This window comes from Coturnix japonica, chromosome Z, assembly GCF_001577835.2.
Source record: "Coturnix japonica isolate 7356 chromosome Z, Coturnix japonica 2.1, whole genome shotgun sequence".
Classification (NCBI taxonomy): Eukaryota; Metazoa; Chordata; class Aves; order Galliformes; family Phasianidae; genus Coturnix; species Coturnix japonica.
The window spans coordinates 64,058,060-64,069,005 of record NC_029547.1 but is presented as its reverse complement, the minus strand read 5'-3'; positions in this window follow the sequence as shown (position 1 = coordinate 64,069,005).

Genomic DNA, 10,946 nt, shown 5'->3' with positions numbered 1-10,946 from the left:
ATTATGAACCTTTGCTACCTGACTAAATATTCAAAGTTTAAATACTGCAAAATGGTTGGATCTGTAAACTGAAAGAAACAGAGTTAAGTTTACCTCAGTAGGGTCCTTCTGCCTTATTAAAAAAGCAACACAAGAAAGTACGCCTCCTCCTTTTTCTGTTTTTTAACCTGAATTATTGTTCATCAATTGTGTATGACATTTGGTTTGATCAGTGAGTCAGTCAGTAAAACACAAATAATTCTGTAAAGCAGACCCTCAGCCAAACCAAAAAAAGAAAAGGTGATTTTTTTTTGTCATCCTTTCTTGTTACCCAGTGTAGATATACGACATAATGTGCAAGTCTAATAGGCACTGTGAGGAATCTGAAACAGTTTTCAAAAGCCAATTTGTTTGTGTGTTGTAGAGAGGTACAGTTGTACTGGGAGGTCTTATCAGAGGTTTTGTCGTAAAATAGTCTTATTGAAAGAGTTATGCTGTTATGGGAGACTAATAATGTTTGGGAAGTGCTTGAGGCAGGTATGAGAGACCTGGGAGCTTGCAGAATATGTGCAGATTTTCTAAAGTAGAGTCCCTGGATCCTATTTTATAGAAGATGGCAAACCTGTTATAAATCTTTTGAAGCAGGAACCTATATATAGCTAAAGGTAGTTTGGAAGATATTGAATGAGAGTCAAGAATAAACCTTGCACAAATAGTCTAATAATGAAGAAGAATATATGTTGCATCTTAGCCCTTCATTTATGGATATTTTGTCTTCTCTCTGAATATTAATTATAGGGTCCCCTATTCTGTTCTTCAGTTCTCATATAGAAAGAGTAATTTTGTCAGGATATACTTATTGTCAGGGGTAATTGCCTAGAAGAGAAAAACAGAAAGGAGATACGTGCAAAACAGAAAGGATTACAAGGAAGGGAAGTACTTGTAGACCATGTATTTCTACATTGTGCTTAAAAAAGATCTTGTAATAGAATCACCTAATGATTCAGAATCTAAAAAGCAGCCACTTGTATATCCTATTTACAGATAATCATTACCTAAGGGACCATGATAAATACTAAGAGAACCAGTCTCAGAGTCAAATGTGAACTTTAAAGAGAGATCTTTATGTTAAAAATGCATAGCTTTTTCATACTTGTAAATGTATGGGAATTCTAAAGGCTGGAGAAACTTATCATAAGGGAACTCATAAAAAATATATATAAAAATATATATTTTTTAAATCGTGGAGAGGTTTTGTGAGTTGTAAGTTTTAATTATCATCAGAATTTTAGTTTGCTGAGTAATGCCACTGATATGTACTTTTCCCGTCCCAATATCCTTATTCAGTTTTACTTACAGCCTCATAAATCAGAGGGTTTTTTTTTCCTCCATAAGCTGAGACCAAAAAATGACTTGGCATCCAACAGTGAAAAGACTAAATGAGGGGTGGATGTGGGGACAGGTATAGAAACAGGAGTGAGATTAAGCTGCTCACCCGGAACTTGCACAGTACCATGAAGCATTACAAACAAAGAGTAGGTTTCACAGGATAAACATCAGCAATTAGCCAAAGCACTCTGAGATTTTAGTCCTGACCCCTGCATTTCTATTAACCCCGCTAACAGTGCGAGTGACTCACAGACTATTGTGTAGAAATAAGGTATGACATTGCACTCCTGGCACAAAACCTGTCTTGCTCGTTGAAACAACACAAAGTGGCTGTTGCTGTTCCATGCATCTCATCATGAGCTAGCCTAGCAGAAATACCAGGTCACAAAGGTACGGCTGCACAAGTCTCGCATCTGTAAGGCTGTCCCCTGCAGTCCCAAACAGAAGCTAGTTTCTGCTCTCTTCATGAGTTTTGTCCCATAAGTGCCAGGGAAGACAACACAGAAGAAACCTTTGCAACAAAGACCTTCACTGAGTGCAAGGGAAGGCTTACTCAAACATTGTCCCTGTTTCTAGGTATGCATCCATCACAAAACTCTAGGTATGCATCCATCACAAAACTCTGACTGCATTCTCACAGTGCACACAGGGTGCACAGTATAAGCCATGTGCTGCAGCAGGTGTTTTTAATGATGATTACTGCGGAAACTGGGGAAAAAGACCCCAGTATTTGGGACCATCTGGAACCAAAAGAAACATAGATCTTGAAACAGAATAATATGAAGAAGGCAGTCTTGCACTAGGGTTCCTAGATTTAAAAAGATTAAAAATCTCCTAATTCTTCTGTCAATACCAGAAAACATTCTCACTCTGCCTAACACTACAGGTGATCTTACCTATTTGTAAGCCTTCCACCAGTTCAGTCATTAAGCCAAACAGTACCATGTAAGAAAATTGCTTCAACGGTGTGCAAGAGAAAAGGTATTCAGACAACATGTTCAGCAGGAGACATCAGCAAAAGGGCCAGATATCTCGCAAGATATGTGTGCTTCATGCAAATTATCTGAAAGCATCAGTACTCTTAGGTGCATGGCTAGTCAGCTAACCAGGTATTTTAAAGTTCTGTAACTTCTCTGTATTATTAACTTTAAAAAGAAAAAAACCCCAGTCTTTTCAGTATGAAGAATAGGAAGGTTTGTATGGTATAATCTGAAGCATAAGGACAAAGTGGTAGGCAATGCTTTAAGCAAATAAATAGATGAGATGCAACCACCCAAGACAATATATATTACCAATTATCTGCAGAGTTAGATCATGCCAAAGAAAATAATTGGTTTCTCTTTAATTTGCAGCATTAGTCTGGTGTACTTATTGTTTAGAAGGCTACAAGGCCCATAAATTTTCACAAATCTGGCATTATGCAGTTCAATCCAGCACACACAAAGGAAAATATAACCCCCAAACACTTAAATCAATAGGCAAAGATATTTTACTAAGAGAAAGCAGAATAAGAGCACAAAAGCATTTTTATTTTTTTTTTTTAAGAAGTCTTTGTTCAAAGTTAGCAGACACAGACTGTGCACTCTGATCTGCTGCTTGCAGCAGTGGTGGAGCTAAGGGCAGGAAATGACCAGGTGCTCGATGGTTTTTGTTGGCTGATTTGGGTTGTCTTCCTGTAGGATGCAGCTGTTCATCTCTTCTTTAGTGGAAGCAGATGGAAAATGCACGTAGCTAATTGGTACTACTGACACAGTAGTCAAAGCAGTGTTGTTACCTTTTCCCCCCTCCATTTTGATGTCTTTTATTCAAGCTGAGTATTAGCAATCCAGATGGGGAACATTAAATTATGTAGAATTTCAAACACAAAATATCTGAATGTTGATGAAAAGTGCCTCTAAAATACATAAAGGCTGCTGAATTGAAGACACATATTATCTATTTCTTCAATTAGCAATAAAGCCCTTGTGGTATTCTTAAGGAACCGTGGGAGTTCTGACTGAAGCATTCATTATTTTTGTGGAAACCATTTCTGGATAAAGGGAAAGAAATATCCCTAAATTAAGCTGCAGTAAGGTACTGCTTTATAGTTGAAGAGGTTCTGGTAGCAAAGCTTTATATAAATATGCTTAATGAAATATTTGTAAAATGCTTTCTCAGTAGGACCCTAAGAGATTATTTTAATCTGCTGAGTTGAAAGTAAGACAGATCACCTGATTTCACATTGGGAGAAAATGTGAATTTATAAAAAAATTAAACTTCATAGCTACACTGTCTCTAGGGCTTATTGATAATGCCTTTCTCAACTGAAAAGATGTAGGAAAACTAAGAGCAGTTCTAGAAATAAAGGGACATGATATGTCTACATCTACAGAGTAAAAAAATATGAATATATTTTGCTTTCTTACAATGCTTTGACTTTTGATTTCCTACAAACCAAAGCAGAAATTTGTGGAGAGCTTAAGTTGCATTGAAGGCTGCTGACAACTGAAAAAGGAAGGTAAAAAATTTCAGCATAAATGCAATCTTAACTAAAAAAAGAAGCTAAGTACTGATTGGCAAATGAGACTTTCTGTCTTCAAAAACATTTTAGCATCATCACTTTGCACTCTAAAGCAAAATATCTTGATAAGATTAGATTTGCTTGGATCCCTATGCCTCTCTTTGTTCATTCAGAAGAAAGTTGAATGAGACTCAAATAAAATAAAAATAAAAATAAAAATAAAGCAAAGAAAAAATGCAATAATTTTTGTGTGTTTTCCCTTTTACTGAAGCCTAGAGAGAAAAGTCACACAGCACCTGATACAATTATTGACAAAGCACCCGATATAATCATTAGCTTCAGTTACATCCTGTATATTCCTTTGAATTACTTGGAATCACCATCAAAAACAGTGAAGTATTTTAGAAACCATAACTCATTTATAAATGAGGCTCTGAATTGTTACCCCGAGAAAACTGTAATTAATTAACCTTTCATGTTGCATTGTTTCTTTTTTTTTTTTTTTTTTTAACCTTAGAGAAATGAGACCATAGATACCTTCCCCTTTTCTCTGTCACCATGTCTGTTCAAAATCTCTCTGTAAATCAGCTGGGGAGAGAAAATACAAGAGACAGGACAAGGCAATAAATAGGAATGGCAGTCTTTCTTCTAGAGTGCTTTTGGACTGGGGACATTGATCACAGATGATCACGTAGACTTGATATATTCCTGGGGATACACACCTTCTTTGGGATAAAGGGGTCATGTCAGAAGAGCAGAGAAATTAGAGAACAGGAGCAATGAGCAATAATTGACAAGGAGACCTCTAAGAAAATTTTGGGAAATCATGTTTTATGAAAGCCTAATTGAAGACAGGCCAGCAGTGAGCATGAATACAATCAGTGATGTTCTTCAGCACATTGATGCAATAGTAATAATACTGAAAATAGTAATGTCTTGACACAGAGCTTGGTACAGGTTTACATTTCGGTTCAAAGCATAAAGAAACTTGCCTAAATGTTTTTGGATGAGAGACAGTGTTGTACATTTACCAGTATATACCAGTAACACCACTTAAGACTTTTATTGTCTGCAGTGTTTTTCTGTTTGCTTTGACTGAAACTAGAAACAACAGGGAATTTAAGGAAAGGAAAAGAAAACCAAAACAGGGTATTCTCAAAAAACAAAAACAAAACAAACAAACAAAAAACAACCTAAAACACTACACTTTTACATAAGTAGAGAGAGTGATAGTAAGTTAATAAGTAGAGAGAGTGAACTGAGCTCAGCAAAACCAAGTACATTCAACCCTTCACAATGAGTGGACTGCTAATGGAAGATAGGAATTATCAGCCATGAAAACTAGTTTCTAAATGAGAACCAGTTTCTAAATGTGCTTTCAGCTCCATTAAAATGTGAAAATCCTCAGGGAAGCCAGTGCATGGATACAAAATACCTATGCTACCAACACAGCGGTAGGTCTGGTAGTCTTTCTAATATCACGGCAATGCTCTGAGTGTGTAATTGAGATCTAAGTGATGTTTTCACAGGCAGAACTCCGTGGTGATGAGTACTATTAAAAAAACATGAGGAAATTATGTATGTATTTATTTGTTTGTTACTTTTGAACTAAGAAAATCTCAAGAAGGAACAGCTTAGGAAAGTTTACTGACTGTTGCAGAAAAGGCAACATAATGGTACCTACTAAGTTTTGGACAAAAATAACTAAATAAACTCTCTGAATATAGGTCACAGTAATTAAATTCCTTAAAGTTATACATACCTTGCAAATATACCATCAAGAATTTAAGCAACACAGTCCCTAAGCATTACATCCACCAGTCTCCTTAAAATGCCTCCAGGGATGATGACTCCACCACTTCCTTGGGTTGTTCCAAAGCCTAATCAACCTTGCTGTGATGAAACTTCCTGACATTTAATCAAAGTCTCACCTGAGAGAAGAGATAGGCACTCTCCTTGCTACGGCCTCCTTTGGGTAGTCACAGAGGGTGATGAGGTTTTCCCTCAGCCTCCTCTTCTCCAGACTAAACAGTCCTAGTTCCCTCTTGTTTTCTAGTCCCTTCAGCAGCTTCACTGTTCTACAAATGTATTCTGGCAATTCAGTTTTTGTTATGTAGTGACCCAATGTGAACACAGTATTTAGAATGCAGACTCATCAGCACCTCATCCAAGGGGACTACCACTTCCTCAGTCCTGCTGGCCACAATTTTTATGTCCCTGGCTTAGATACTTCTGGCTTTTTTGGCCACCTGGGCACACTGCTGGCTGGCTCATGTTCAGCTGGCTGTTGACCAGTATCCCAGGTCATTTGCTGCTGGGCAACTTTCCAGATACTCTTTCCCAAGCCTGTACTGCTACAACAGGTTGTTATGACTCAAATGCAGCACCTGTCATTTAACCTTGTTGATGTCATGTGCTTGGACTCAGCCCATCAATCCAGCCTATCCAGATCCCTCTGCAGAGCCTTCCTACCCTCAGGCAGATCAGCATTCCTGCTCAACTTGGTGTCATCTGCACATTTACTGAGGGTAATCTCTTGATGAAGATCACTAACAAAAGCATTAAAGAAAACTGGCCCCAGTACGGAGCCCTGGAGGATACCACTTGTGACCAGCCATCAACCTGATTTAACTGCATTCAAAAAGACCTTATGACCTTGGCAATCCAAGCAGTTTTTCAACATCCAAGCCATGAGCAGCCAGTCTCTCTAGGAGAAGGCTGTGGGAAACAGTATCAAATGTCTTGCTAAAGTCCAAGTAAACAACATCCACAGCCTTTCACTCATCCACTAAGTGGGTCATGTTGTCACAGAAGGAGATCTGGTTAGTCAGGCAGGACCTGCATTTCATAAACACATACTGACTGGGTCTAATCACCTCTTTGTCCTGTACATGCCAGCTGATGGCACTCAGGATAGTCTGCACCCTTACCTTCTCTGGCACAAAGGTCAGATACATAGGCTTGTAGTAATTCTCTGGATCCTCCTTCCTGCCCTACTTATAGATTGGTGTCCAGTCAATGAGACCTACTGGTTTGCTGGGACTGGTGGTAAATTATTGAAAGTGGCTTGTCAAGAACTTCTACCAGCTCCTTCAGCACCTTTCTGAGGATCCTGTCCAATTCTACAGATTTGTGGGACAAAGTAGCATAGTAGTTTGCTAACCATTTCCTGTTGGATTATAAAGGGTTTTGCTCCCTAGCTGTCTTTGGACTCCATAGGCTGGGTATAAAAGCATTTTTATTGTCTTTTACTGCAGTAGCCAAGTTAAGTTCTAGCTGGGCTTTGGCCCTTCTAATTTCCTCCCTGAATTAACCTCAAAATATGTTTGTAATCCTATGGAGTTACCTATTGCTTCTTCCAAAGCTCATAACTATCTTCATCTTTCTTACTTCCTGACAAAGCTCTCTGATCAGCCAGGCTGGCCTTCTTCCTAGTGACTTGTATATTGGCCTCCCCCTGTGTCTTCCATCCAAATCTCATTTTTGAGGAATGAGGACCCTGAGGACTCTGTCAATCAACTCACTGAATGGGCCAAACTCTACTTAGCTGCATTTTATATTAAAGGGCCATCTAATGGTCATCTGATAAAATATCTGATGTCAGTTAAGCAGAGATTAGAGTCTTAGTATGACAGATGGACATTCTTGCTATTCCTACTTTACTAGTAGGTAGTAGGAGAGGAGGGGAGGTCCTGAACAGATAGTTTGTGATCTTCTCAGGCAGGGAAGGAAATCAAAATGGATCTCCTATGGATAGCAACAGCTGTGATCTACCCCATCCCTTACCATTTCAGGGCAAATACAATGGTTAAGCCTTCTGCAAGACACTGTCTGGACTATGGGCCCACAAAATACATTGTGTTGAGCCACTAAGCAGGCCACAAATCTGGGCTGCTGAACTCAGACATGGAAGAAACTGCTGCATGGTACTGTCTGGACTTCCCAGTCAATTTGGAACAACAGCAAGCTAAGCTTTGTGTCAGTGCAGAGCTCAAGTCCTGAGTACTTTCCAGATTTAGGTAACAGCTGAATGACATTTCTGATGACTGCAATTTGTATTTATGCAGCTAAAGCCTGTCTAAGATCCCTAAATGCTTTTCTAGATGTTGGCTTATGGTATGTGAAATAGGAATCATTTCTTACAATATGGCTTTACACAGCAGAATCCTAATTCAGCCAGGACAGTAGGAGGCACTTAGGCAAATACACAGAATTTCCACAGTGCCTGCAGCCAATAGTGCCACTTGCAGACTACTTTTTAATTCATTTTAAAGAAGAATAGATAATTTCATACTGTTATTAGATCTGAAGCAGAAGGAAGACTACTGGGAACATTTAGCAAGTGACGCTTCAGCGCATCACATCTGTTTTCAGGGCAGTAATACCTTAATTGTTGGAGATCTTCTCTAGCCTAGCTATAAAAGAAGCCAAACCTGTCATAAAATGTATTATGCTCATGCTCAAAGCAAGTTATTCTCAGACACGTCCCTAGGATGATTTTCATCTGGTTTGCTGTTAGCACCAGGGAACGGTATAGAATCACAGAACTGGAGAATCACTCAGGTTGGAAAAGGCCTTTAAGATCATTGAGTCCAACCACAGCCTAACCATATTACCCTAACAAACAACCCTCTGCTAAATTACGTCCCTGAATACCACATCCAAAAAGATTTTAAACACATTCAGGGTTGGTGACTCACCCACCCCTGTGGGGAGCCTATTCCAGTGCTTAAGAACCCTTTCTGTAAAGAAGTTTTTCCTAATATCCAACCTAAACTTACCTTGGCGCAACTTGAGGCCATTTCCCCTTGTCCTGTCACCAGTGAGAAGATCAACCCCGCTCTCACTAAACAGCCCCAGTTCCTTCAGACACTCCTTGTAGGATGTATTCTCCAAACCCTTTACAAGGTTTGTTGCCCTTCTCTGGACCTGCTCCAGCACCTCAGTGTCCTTTCTGTACTGAGGTGCCCAAAACTGTGCACAGTACTCAAGGTGAGGCCTCACTAATGCCGAGTACAGGGGCAAGATGACTTCCTGCTCTTGTCCTCACCAGACCATTCCTGATACAAGGCAGGATTCCATTGGCCTTCTTGGCCACCTGGGCAAACTGCTGGCTCATACTCATTGTCCATCAGTACACCAAGCAGCTTTCCAGCCACTCCTCCCCAAGCCTTTAGGGTTGCCTGGGGTTGTTGTGACCAAAATACAGGGTCCAACACTTGGCCCTATTCAAACTCCTACATTTTTCCTTGGCCCATCAATCCAGTCTATCCAGGTCCCTCTGTAATGCCCTCCTCCCCTGAGGCTGATTAACACTCCCTCCCAACTTGGTGTTGTCTGCAAACTTACTGAAGGTGCGCTCAGTCCTCTCAACAAGATCATTAATAAAGATATTAAAGAGAAATGACCCCAGCACCAGGCCCTGGGAGACACTGCTTGTGAGCAGCTGCCAAGTGAATTTAACTCCATTGACCATTACTACATCATTACTACATTACCACGTGTTACAGAATGGATTACTATTGTGAAAAGGTGTTCTTCAAGAGGTTTAGAAATAGATGTGCATTATTAAAATATTAGTTAAAGGTTTTCCCACACTGGAAACTGTGTTTCATATTGGTAATTTTGTGTTTATGTTGCATGCATATTTTTTAAATGTTATGAGGGCTAATGTGGACATAGAGGGATGCTCAGCCTTGCATGTCAGGTCAAACTGAAACAGAACCCTCAGAACTGGCTCTGTATGCTGCTCAGTACAACTGAGCACTCAGATTTGTGTGAATATTTCTTATCTCCCCATTCTTTGTGGTGTTTGGTGAGCACATCTCACAACTACTAGAACTAGCCTCCTAGAAAGCATGAGCACACTGTGACAAAGGGGAACTTCCAAATTGTTGACAGCTGAATAATTTCATGCAGTATTTGGTAATGAATAATGACTTCCTGGGATGATTCAGAAGCTACTTAAGGTTTATCTAAGGGGAAACTTCCAAGAGGGTTGGTTTGAAGAAGGTAGGTAAACAGGAAGTGCTGTTGTTCTATTTTGTAGCTCTTCACAAGAGATAAGACATGCATGGGAGAAAAACAATTAAGTAATTGCTAATGGTAATCTGAAATTCTACCTATAGCTATGCCCATGATTGCCCTTTAGCAATAATATGGTTAGCATAATTCCTTTAGAAAACATTTGTCACCTGTTATGCTAAAGGTATTCCATTTATTTTAAAGTGCTGGAATTTTTTCTTCAGCATGTGATACGGGGGCAGATGAGGTACAGATCATGTGAATGTATGTCATTTAAATATCCCTTGCATGATTTTCTCTACTTTATAGCCAGAACAGTCCTATCCAGGTTCGGTGTTCCTATCTAAATTCCATGTAGTCATTTTCTTTGATATGCTAAGATAGGAAATCCTAGCAAGTCCCTTCATAGTCTTATAACAAGGTCCATGTGCACCATTTGAAATGCTTATTATATGTACAACCATGATTCCTCTGGGACAAGATGGAGCCTCCTGAAAACTCATATGAAACTAGCACAACATAGATGCCTGTCTTTGTGTCATTTCTCCCATCTCTCGCACACAAACAAACCTCAGTTTGAAAATCTGAATGGAACATTTCTTTAACATCAAAATATGGTCTGATTTTGTGACCCTTGCCCATCCTCGGTTTTAGATTAACTCATGAACTCATTCCTTGAAGCAGGAAAGAAGGAATGCACAGAATCCACAGTGTTGTCTTTTTCATATATGTTCAGCTATTTTTTTTTTTTCTATTTATTATTAGAATTTTCCAGATGATATGACAGGGTATTGTGCCAAATAAAATTAACTAATGTTCATTCCCATTAGTCAGTTAATAGTTCATTTCAGCTACATTCTGCTGAGGAACAAAACTTGCAAATTCTTGTCCTAATACAAGTATTTGCAGAGATATTCTCATTTCAGACTTCATTCCAGTTTGCAAGCTTATCTGCAAAGAGAGAACCGAATGTTCCCTGGAGAGCCATTGGTCTAAGGGACCCCACAGACCAGTTTGCCTCACTGAGAAATGAACTACTGCAGGAAGATACTTG